Source organism: Bufo bufo, chromosome 2 (genome assembly GCF_905171765.1).
Source record: "Bufo bufo chromosome 2, aBufBuf1.1, whole genome shotgun sequence".
Lineage (NCBI taxonomy): Eukaryota > Metazoa > Chordata > Amphibia > Anura > Bufonidae > Bufo > Bufo bufo.
The window spans coordinates 210,510,085-210,519,961 of NC_053390.1; the positions used below are offsets into that span (position 1 = coordinate 210,510,085).

Below are 9,877 nucleotides of genomic sequence, written 5' to 3' on the forward strand. Positions count from 1 at the left end.
TTTTTTTTTTAATTTAGTTTCTATTGAAGAACATTCCTGGTGGAATAGTGAAAATAAAGGACATGTACAGTAATCTAAAATGTACAGTGTATGAGATTAGGATCAATATCTAAGATTTCTTTACTGCACATAAAGCCCTGTACACTGCGTGCAGAATTATTAGGCAAATGAGTATTTTGACCACATCATCCTCTTTATGCATGTTGTCTTACTCCAAGCTGTATAGGCTCGAAAGCCTACTACCAGTTAAGCATATTAGGTGATGTGCATCTCTGTAATGAGAAGGGGTGTGGTCTAATGACATCAACACCCTATATTAGGTGTGCATAGTTATTAGGCAAATTCCTTTCCTTTGGCAAAATGGGTCAAAAGAAGGACTTGACAGGCTCAGAAAAGTCAAAAATAGTGAGATATCTTGCAGAGGGATGCAGCACTCTTAAAATTGCAAAGCTTCTGAAGCGTGATCATCGAACAATCAAGCGTTTCATTCAAAATAGTCAACAGGGTCGCAAGAAGCGTGTGGAAAAACCAAGGCGCAAAATAACTGCCCATGAACTGAGAAAAGTCAAGCGTGCAGCTGCCAAGATGCCACTTGCCACCAGTTTGGCCATATTTCAGAGCTGCAACATCACTGGAGTGCCCAAAAGCACAAGGTGTGCAATACTCAGAGACATGGCCAAGGTAAGAAAGGCTGAAAGACGACCACCACTGAACAAGACACACAAGCTGAAACGTCAAGACTGGGCCAAGAAATATCTCAAGACTGATTTTTCTAAGGTTTTATGGACTGATGAAATGAGAGTGAGTCTTGATGGGCCAGATGGATGGGCCCGTGGCTGGATTGGTAAAGGGCAGAGAGCTCCAGTCCGACTCAGACGCCAGCAAGGTGGAGGTGGAGTACTGGTTTGGGCTGGTATCATCAAAGATGAGCTTGTGGGGCCTTTTCGGGTTGAGGATGGAGTCAAACTCAACTCCCAGTCCTACTGCCAGTTTCTGGAAGACACCTTCTTCAAGCAGTGGTACAGGAAGAAGTCTGCATCCTTCAAGAAAAACATGATTTTCATGCAGGACAATGCTCCATCACACGCGTCCAAGTACTCCACAGCGTGGCTGGCAAGAAAGGATATAAAAGAAGAAAATCTAATGACATGGCCTCCTTGTTCACCTGATCTGAACCCCATTGAGAACCTGTGGTCCATCATCAAATGTGAGATTTACAAGGAGGGAAAACAGTACACCTCTCTGAACAGTGTCTGGGAGGCTGTGGTTGCTGCTGAACGCAATGTTGATGGTGAACAGATCAAAACACTGACAGAATCCATGGATGGCAGGCTTTTGAGTGTCCTTGCAAAGAAAGGTGGCTATATTGGTCACTGATTTGTTTTTGTTTTGTTTTTGAATGTCAGAAATGTATATTTGTGAATGTTGAGATGTTATATTGGTTTCACTGGTAAAAATAAATAATTGAAATGGGTATATATTTGTTTTTTGTTAAGTTGCCTAATAATTATGCACAGTAATAGTCACCTGCACACACAGATATCCCCCAAAAATAGCTAAAACTAAAAACAAACTAAAATCTACTTCCAAAAATATTCAGCTTTGATATTAATGAGTTTTTTGGGTTCATTGAGAACATGGTTGTAGGTCAATAATAAAATTAATCCTCAAAAATACAACTTGCCTAATAATTCTGCACTCCCTGTACGTGGAGTTTGGAGCCCCGACTCAGGGGTGGGATTCAAATTTTTAACAGATTCCCTACTCAACGGCGGACATGCGGCATCACGACACATGCTTACATATACATACACCATATATATGCAACACACTATATATACACTACACACATACCACCCAACTTTTAAAAAGTCTAAGGAGCTAAAGTATGGAATCATCTCCAGCTGCCTCTGTAATTTTAACAATCGGATCTGGAGAACCCGAGGGAACTGGCTGATTCCCATTTCTGGTCTGACTCCTGCCACTCTCTCCGATTAGATGTTTTCGCACTGGAAACAACATAATGGACGGAAGGCTCCATTTACTTTGTTAGTGGCCATGCAGCGTTACTGTAGCTCTAGTCCCTTTCACTTGGAGCTTAGCTGCAGCAAGCCAGCATGGCCACTACACAGTGGATGGAGCTGTCTGCTTTTGACTCAGCTGACTGTTATTTCCAATGCCAATGGCTGCCAAAAAAGACCAACTGATAGTGATAGACCCCCAGTGATCTGATGTTGATAGGTGATCAGTACCTAGACGCACCCTTTAAATGAATTAAAAATAAAATAATCACAGAAATGCGTCTTCTCTTTCAGATTGATCTTCTGCATCAGCAATGAATGGGTAATACATATGGAAGAAAATTAGGTCACTAATAACCAACTAGCTTGAATATGGACAAATATCTGAAGATAGTTCTACAAAAAGATTTTGCACTGTTGAGAGTGAGGCCTAAGACCGCATTCACACAGTCAGTGTTTGGTCAGTGATTTCCATCAGTGATTGTGAGCCAGAAACCAGGAATGAAGCCTACACAGACATAAGGTATAAGGGAAAAATCTGCACCTGTTCTGTGTTCAGACCTGTGCCTGGTTTTGACTCAAAATCACTGATGGAAATCACTGACCAAACACTGACTGTGTGAAAGCAGCCCAATTCAAACATCAGTGATTTTCATAAGTGATTGTGAGATAAAATCAGGTGCGAGTTACAAACACAGAACAGGTGCAAATCTTTCCATTCTACCTTCTTTGTGCATGCTGGAAATCACTGACCAAAACACTGACGTGTGAACTAGGCCTTACTAGTCTTCTGGAAACGATAAAGAACCCACACCTACCCTTTGCATTTGCTTGTTATAAATAACAGTTGGATAGACTCCAGTCTTGACATTATTCATGAAGAGTAGTGCAGACAAGGACCTGCTTGTAGATTAAGATTTTTATTTGTATCAGTCACTTCCATCTTATCCCCTTAGAGACCAGGGTAATTTTGGAGACTTTTTTTTGGATAAGTAATACATTTTAATGGCACAGTTTGGTGTCTTACACAACTCTAAAAACATTATAGGCTGACACAGGAAAAAAGGGCAATTCTGCCATTGTCTTTAGGGTTTTTGTTTTTACGATGTTCATTGCACAGTAAAAATGAGAGGAAAAGCATATTCTGCAGGTCAGTACAACGGGGGAGGGGGACCACGGATTAAGGCAATATATGCACTTAAAATTGTCCTCTTCACTAAACAGTTGAATATTCCTCAACGAGAATTGAAAGGAATGACATGGGTTGCACATTTTGTCAGCCTCATATATGTTTGCTTTTTGCACAAGGAAATTGTAAGTCGATGGGCTCCAAAGAATGATTTGGATATGCTACAGCTTCTGAGCACTTACCTAGATGCAGACGTCAAAAAAAGTGCTCTCACATTTGCTAAGAGACACCTTTGGTATCTGTCAGAAACAAACGTAGGATTGGCTTTTTTGGACAAACGTATTACCCAGGCTGTTAAGGAACATATGACTAAAAATTTCGAAACCAAACCTGCAAAGAAAAAGGAAATGAAACGCTTAGAGGGTAAAAACCTACTTTTTGAAGGTAAAGACCTGAGCCATTTCGTTACTAAAAAAACTAAGACGTTCTTTGATATGTTTAGGATCCACGACGTGACAGAATACTGCAGTGATTTTCTAAGAAGCCATGTGAACGCTCTTAAGGTGGCCAATGATACCGCAGAAAGAGGAATTGCTCTGATAAAAAAGTTTAAAGAATCTGTCATGGATGAACAACAAAAACAATTCTTGTTGAGGGTAGTCGAGCATCACAGAAAAGTCGTGACCAAACAAACAAAAGAAGAGATTGCATTGTTCAAAGTTGATTAATATAACACGTTTTGCCTATCATACTACCTATTAATCTTAGTGTCTAGTTTTAATATTATTTTAAGTTTGGGATTTCTAGTTTTCCCAATAAAAGTAATTAACATTGAAAAATCTTATTTTTTGTCTACTTTTACAAAGCCAATTAAAGTGTGCAACCTCTAAATATTATCCAATCTTCTTGAAATTTGGCATATATATCTTTTATCACTGAGACTCGGGGCGTAAGCAAAGTCTGCAAAAATTTTACATTTTATTGTTTTCCATTCCAAAATGAAACACCCTACTGTCCAGCTTTGCTACCAGCATCTTACAAGAATGTAAAAAGGAATTCTCCCAGGTCCGCTCTGAGCTAGCTGTGCTTGACACTACAATTAATTCTTATATTTCATAGATCCTTTTGGGACCCGGGATATTTTACAAATAATATAATTCAGATAGCCTTAGGCTACAAGACTCCCGTTTCTGGTCAGTTAAAGCGTAACATTTATTTCTTTATTTAAAATATAATACGAACCAGGAGAAAAAAGAAGAAAAAATGCTTTTAAAATTCAAAGGTGCTATGTGGATAAAAGTGGCAGAAAAATGGGATTGTTACACCCACATAAGTGCCCCCTTTGGATATATTCTTTTTCCTTCTATTTCCTTTTGTCAACACTAGTTGATATGTCTAGATATATCACATATTGGAGGATCACTTAACAAGTCGCTTTAGGATAATTCCCTATCTACACCACATTTGATGCGACTTGCTGCCGCTGGAGTGTCTGAATATGGTGAGTCTGCAGGCGCTCACCACTAAGACACTATATCCCTCATGCACCTAATCTAAAAAACAAAGTATAGCAGACCCCACGAACCGCCGAAGCTTGGTTGAGGTCTCACCGTCTCCCACCCACCCAGGACCTATGACAAGGCTCCAGGCTCCAGTGGGTGAACCTCTCCTAAATCCAGAGAGCAGGAACAGCTCTTAGAAGAGCTAGTAGTTATTGCCAGGGGAGTATAGCAAATCTTCAGCGTATAGCAATCCCCAGTGTCGATCAGTTACCCAAACACCAGCCTCAAAATGATGAAGGGTAAAACAGGAACTCCCTTTATTGAAGATCAACTCAGTATATATACAGTTCAAGAAGTCTAACAACATAATGCAATCAACCATGAACAACATGCAAACAGACATCTTCACCCCCTCCATAATGAATGAATAGGGAGGGAGGAGACACGTGATGGGATTATCTCCTGAGTGTGTCATAGGGTGAGCTACTCATCTAGGAGTCGGCTGCTCCTATAATCAGCTACTTAATCCCATCACTAACACACTCAGTGGGAGTCTCAGTGCAGAGTTAACCCTTTGTGTTGCTGGATCCACACCATGCCTTTTAATGGGCCATAGGAAATATGTGGCATATAAATTCCACACATAAATCAGGGTTCATCGTTCCTTGTAACCCCAAAAGGTCTGAGGGGGTCTCCATAGTTCTGGGTCCATAGTCTGTAGGAAGGAGGCTGGCCCTCAGGCTTCTCCAGCAGCCCCAGTGACGGTTCAGTCCGTCACAGTACATATTGTTAGTTTTCAGGAAACACACTTCAAGGAGGGTAGTGTTCCTGGCATCCCTTATCGGCACTACACTACTTGGCACCTCGCAAATAACCCGGTGAAGAAAACAAAAGGAGTAGCCATAGCGATCCATAAATCCTTACCTCATCAAGTGCTGAGTTGGACTGCTGATCCTGGGGCCAGGTACCTGATCCTTACGCTTTTGATTGGTGGTCGTGAATTCACATTTCTTAACGCTTACTCCCCCAATCAGAACCAGGCCTCATTTATATTAGACTTAGTTGACACAACGTTGCCCCTTATTCGCGGGCAATTTTAATCTAACCCTGGACCCCACGCTTGATAACTCAACTGGACGCACTTCCCTTTCCTACTCGACCATTAAAAAGGTCAAAAGAGCACTACTCCAGCTACAATTATATGACTCATGGCGCCTCCAGCATCCGGCGGACAAGGACTACACCTTCTATTCTGCCCCCCACTCCTCCTATAGCCGCATAGATTACATCTTACTTCAACAATCGGCCCTTTTATTTCTGGAGTCTACACAAATAAGCAATATTCTGTGATCAGACCATGCTCCGGTATTCTGCTCCTTAAACCTCCCCTTCCTCGCCAAACGCGAGTGGACCTAGCGCCTGAATAAGTCTCTCCTTCTTGATTCGGTATATGCTGCGGACCTGGCCACCACCGTCACTAACTTTCTTTCTGATCACAGCGCAGATTCTACTCCTCGTCCACTTCAATGGGAAGCCTTGAAATGTGTCCTGCGCAGAGTTCTAATCAAAAACAGCTCCCGTCTCAAGAGAGAGAAAGCACAGTCCCTTAAATGTGCGCTACAGAAAGTTGCCTCCTTGGAGCTTGCCCAAAAGCGAGCACTATCCTTGTTGACTCTTCGTGATCTTCATAATGCACGTTTAGACGCTAAACGCCTCCTAGAGACATCTTACAAGCACATGATTCAACTGTGTCGTAGCAAATTCTACGAATATGGAAACAAGAGTGGGCGTTTGCTGGCAAGGGATCTCAGGGGGCAATTAGCCACTTCACACATCCCTGCCATTAAAACAGAATGGCACATACCACCACAGAAATTGCTTCCTCTTTTCACTCTTTCTACTCTGAGCTCTACAACTTGCCCAGCTCCCCCATAACACAACCTGACTGTGCCCCTGAATCCCTCTCTCAGTCCCCTAGGCTATCTGAATTGGAGTCTGCTAGCCTGGAAGCGCCATTCACAGAAGGCGAACTCCAAGCGTACCTCAAGTCTCTGCCGGGGGACAAGAGCCCAGGCCCGGATGGGTTCACGGCCAGGTTTTATTAATCCTTCTCGACTTCTCTCTCTCCTTTCTTGCTTCAGGTCTTTAATATGGTGTCCCCTGGCTTCCCTTCCCGGTACACACCACCGAGGCTCATATCGCTGTCATCCCCAAGCCTGGTAAGGACCCGCATTTATGTGTTAGCTATCGCCCCATTTCTCTCCTAAATGTTGATCTTAAAATATTTGCCAAACTATTAGCAAATAGACTGAATGTCTTTTTACCCTCAATTATCCACCCTGACCAGGTTGGGTTCATGCCGGGCCGGGAGGCTCAGGAAAACACCCTTAAAACAATGGACATCATCCACCACGCAAAAACAAACAAGATCCCTCTCATGATCCTGTCCTTAGACGCTGAAAAGGCCTTTGACCGCATCTCCTGGCACTCTATCTGTGCTGCCCTCTCTCATATGGGTCCAGGATTTATATCTTCAGTATGTACCAACAACCCTCGGCACGAGTCAAGGTTTATGGTACTCTCTCCCCTTCCTTTCCCATCCACAATGGGACAAGACAAGTCTGCCCATTGTCTCCTCTGCTTTACGTCCTAGTTATGGAGCATCTAATGTCCTCTATACACGCCAATCCAGACATATTCGGAGTAACAATTGGCGATCACAAATACAAATGTGTAGCCTTTGCAGATGACCTTCTGCTCTATATAACTAATCCCCACATTTCCCTGCCATCCTTGCTCTGTGAGGTCTCCCGCTTTAGCAATTGGACCAACTTCAAAATCAACATGACTAAATCTGAGGCCCTAAACATCTCCCTACCCACCACCTTGGTTGCATCTCTCAAGACCTCCTTCGCTTTTACCTGGCCACCGAATGGGATAACATACCTAGGTATAAAAATCGCCACTGACCTGTCGCGACTCTATAGATTAAACTTCACCCTCCTTCTCTAACAATTCAAGAGGGACTTGGAGGCCTGGAGTCGACGGGATTTCTCCTGGTTTGGTAGAATTAGTATATTAAAGATAAACCTATTACCAAAATTACTCTATCTCCTGCAGACCATCCCCCTCCGTCTTCCAGACGTATTCTGGTCCCAAGTACGCTGATGCTTCACGCAATTTGTATGGTCACCTGGTAGACCACGGATTAGCTGGCTAATACTGACCCGTCCTAAAGAGGCGGGGAGGGGGTTGGTCTCCCGGACTACCGTCTCTACTACCATTCTGCCGCTAACGCCCGGCTCCTGGACATGATGTGCACTGACACCTCCAAATCCTGGTTACATATAACGCACAATTCCTCCCCTTGCGCAATTCCTCAAAGGCATGAAAACACGCCCACTTCGATTTTGCCATGTCCTCTTGGGCTCTTCCCTGAAACCCCTGGCTCAACTACTAGGGACCCCCTCCCCTTTACCACACAGTTCCTTTGAGTATCTGCAGTTACAGCAATTCTACTCCTCTATGAATAAATACCATACATTAAGTCGGAAACTCACAGCATTCGAACAAATGTGCATAGCACCCTCAGCAGTATTTCGGAACATATACAACATATATAAACTACTATTAAATCAACACTCCTTCTTACAACTCCCCCCTTCTGTCAGGCCTGGGAACGGGATATAGTTACGCAGTTCACTCTACCCCAGTGGAATAAGAGTTTTGACTTGTCCCATAAAGCGCTGGTCTCTACTAAGGCCCAAGAAACAAGTTATAAAATCCTATCTAGGTGCTACAGGGTGCCTGCGCTTGTCTATAAGTGGTTTCCTTCAGTGTCTGACTACTGCTGGAGATGTCACACTGAAGATGGAACTAGGATCCATATTTGGTGGCAGTGTACTGTCTTGCGTCCCTTCTGGAACTTTGTAAAACCATTAGGGAGGTGACGGGTATTCCTATACAAAACTCTCCTGAAACTCTTTTGCTGTTTATACTTGACCTAAACATTCCTGCCTACAAGAATTTACTCCTGAAATACATGATTCAGGCAGCAAAAGCTATCATTCCACGACATTGGAAATCTCCCTCCCCTCCTTCACCAGAGCAGTGGTTGGGGAAATTGCATTATACCAAAGAATAGAGGACTTAAGCCTCACGATTCCTGAAGACTTGGGGCCTATGGGACGTGTTCCGCGTTTCTGAGATGTTCCATAATACACAGATATGACCGCCTACACTTATCTCCCTACCCCCTCCTTACCCTCCCTCCTCTCCCCCCCACCCTTCCACATTGTTTTTTGTGTGTCTTTTCTTATCTTTGAGTTAATTTACCAGTTGTTATATTTCATGTCTACTTAATTGTTATTGTCCGCGCTGTTGCGTGGATTATCATTCTTTGAGCACCATATGTTATACGTGCTTTTCCATAATATATCTTAATTATAAGCCTGTGTCACTTGCTTTTGAAAAGAATATGTTACACTGAAAACACTGATTAAGTAAAATGGGTGAGGCCGAGGGTGACATTTTTTGTAATTAAAATTTCTTCTGCTTAATAAAATAAATTGTAGACTCGTCAGAAATCAAGGCCACTATGCTTTGGACTATGCTTTGGATTCTGCTTTGCCTGGGAGTGATTGATGCAGGTCCACTTAGAAACTAATTTGGCGCGGGGGTTGGGGGGAAGGCAGGCAATCTTAAGTTCTGTGTATGCCCCTGATTAAAACATAATTTTTTTAATGACTTTGTGTCGCCATATTCTGATATCCATAACTTTTCTATTTTTCCATCAATGGAAGTGTGTGGAGGCTCATGTTATATGGGGTGAGATGCATTTTTTTTTTTATATCGTATTGAGGTACATGCAACTTTGATAATTTTTTATTTTTGGGAGGAAATGTGATCACAACACGGCAATTCTTACATTGTGATTTTTTTACAGCGTTCATGCAGCATATATAACATATTTTAGTAGTTATTTATTGTTTATTTTTAATATGATAAATGGGGAAGGAGGTTGAATTTTTAACATTTGCGGGATATATATATATATATATATATATATATATAAGAATAAAAGAAAAGAAGCAGCACTCAAATAGTATGCGGGTGCAAAAGATCCTTCTATCAGACCTGTGACCAAGGTCCAGATTGTAAATACAAAGCAAAAAAGAAGGCAGCACTCCAGGTAGTGAAAAAAAAGTGGACGGTTTATTCACCCA

At 42.4% G+C, this 9,877-nt stretch overlaps 1 protein-coding gene across 1 annotated transcript in view; it reads left to right on the forward strand.

Annotated features, from left to right (window-relative positions):
• Positions 1-2,364, forward strand: part of TCTN1 (tectonic family member 1) — a 66,529-nt gene extending 64,165 nt beyond the window's left edge. Inside the window, exon 13 of the mRNA XM_040416085.1 lies at positions 2,316-2,364. The gene's annotated coding sequence lies outside the window, so the exon portion shown is untranslated. The remainder of the gene's footprint in view (positions 1-2,315) is intronic.
• Positions 2,365-9,877: the final 7,513 nt, after the last annotated feature.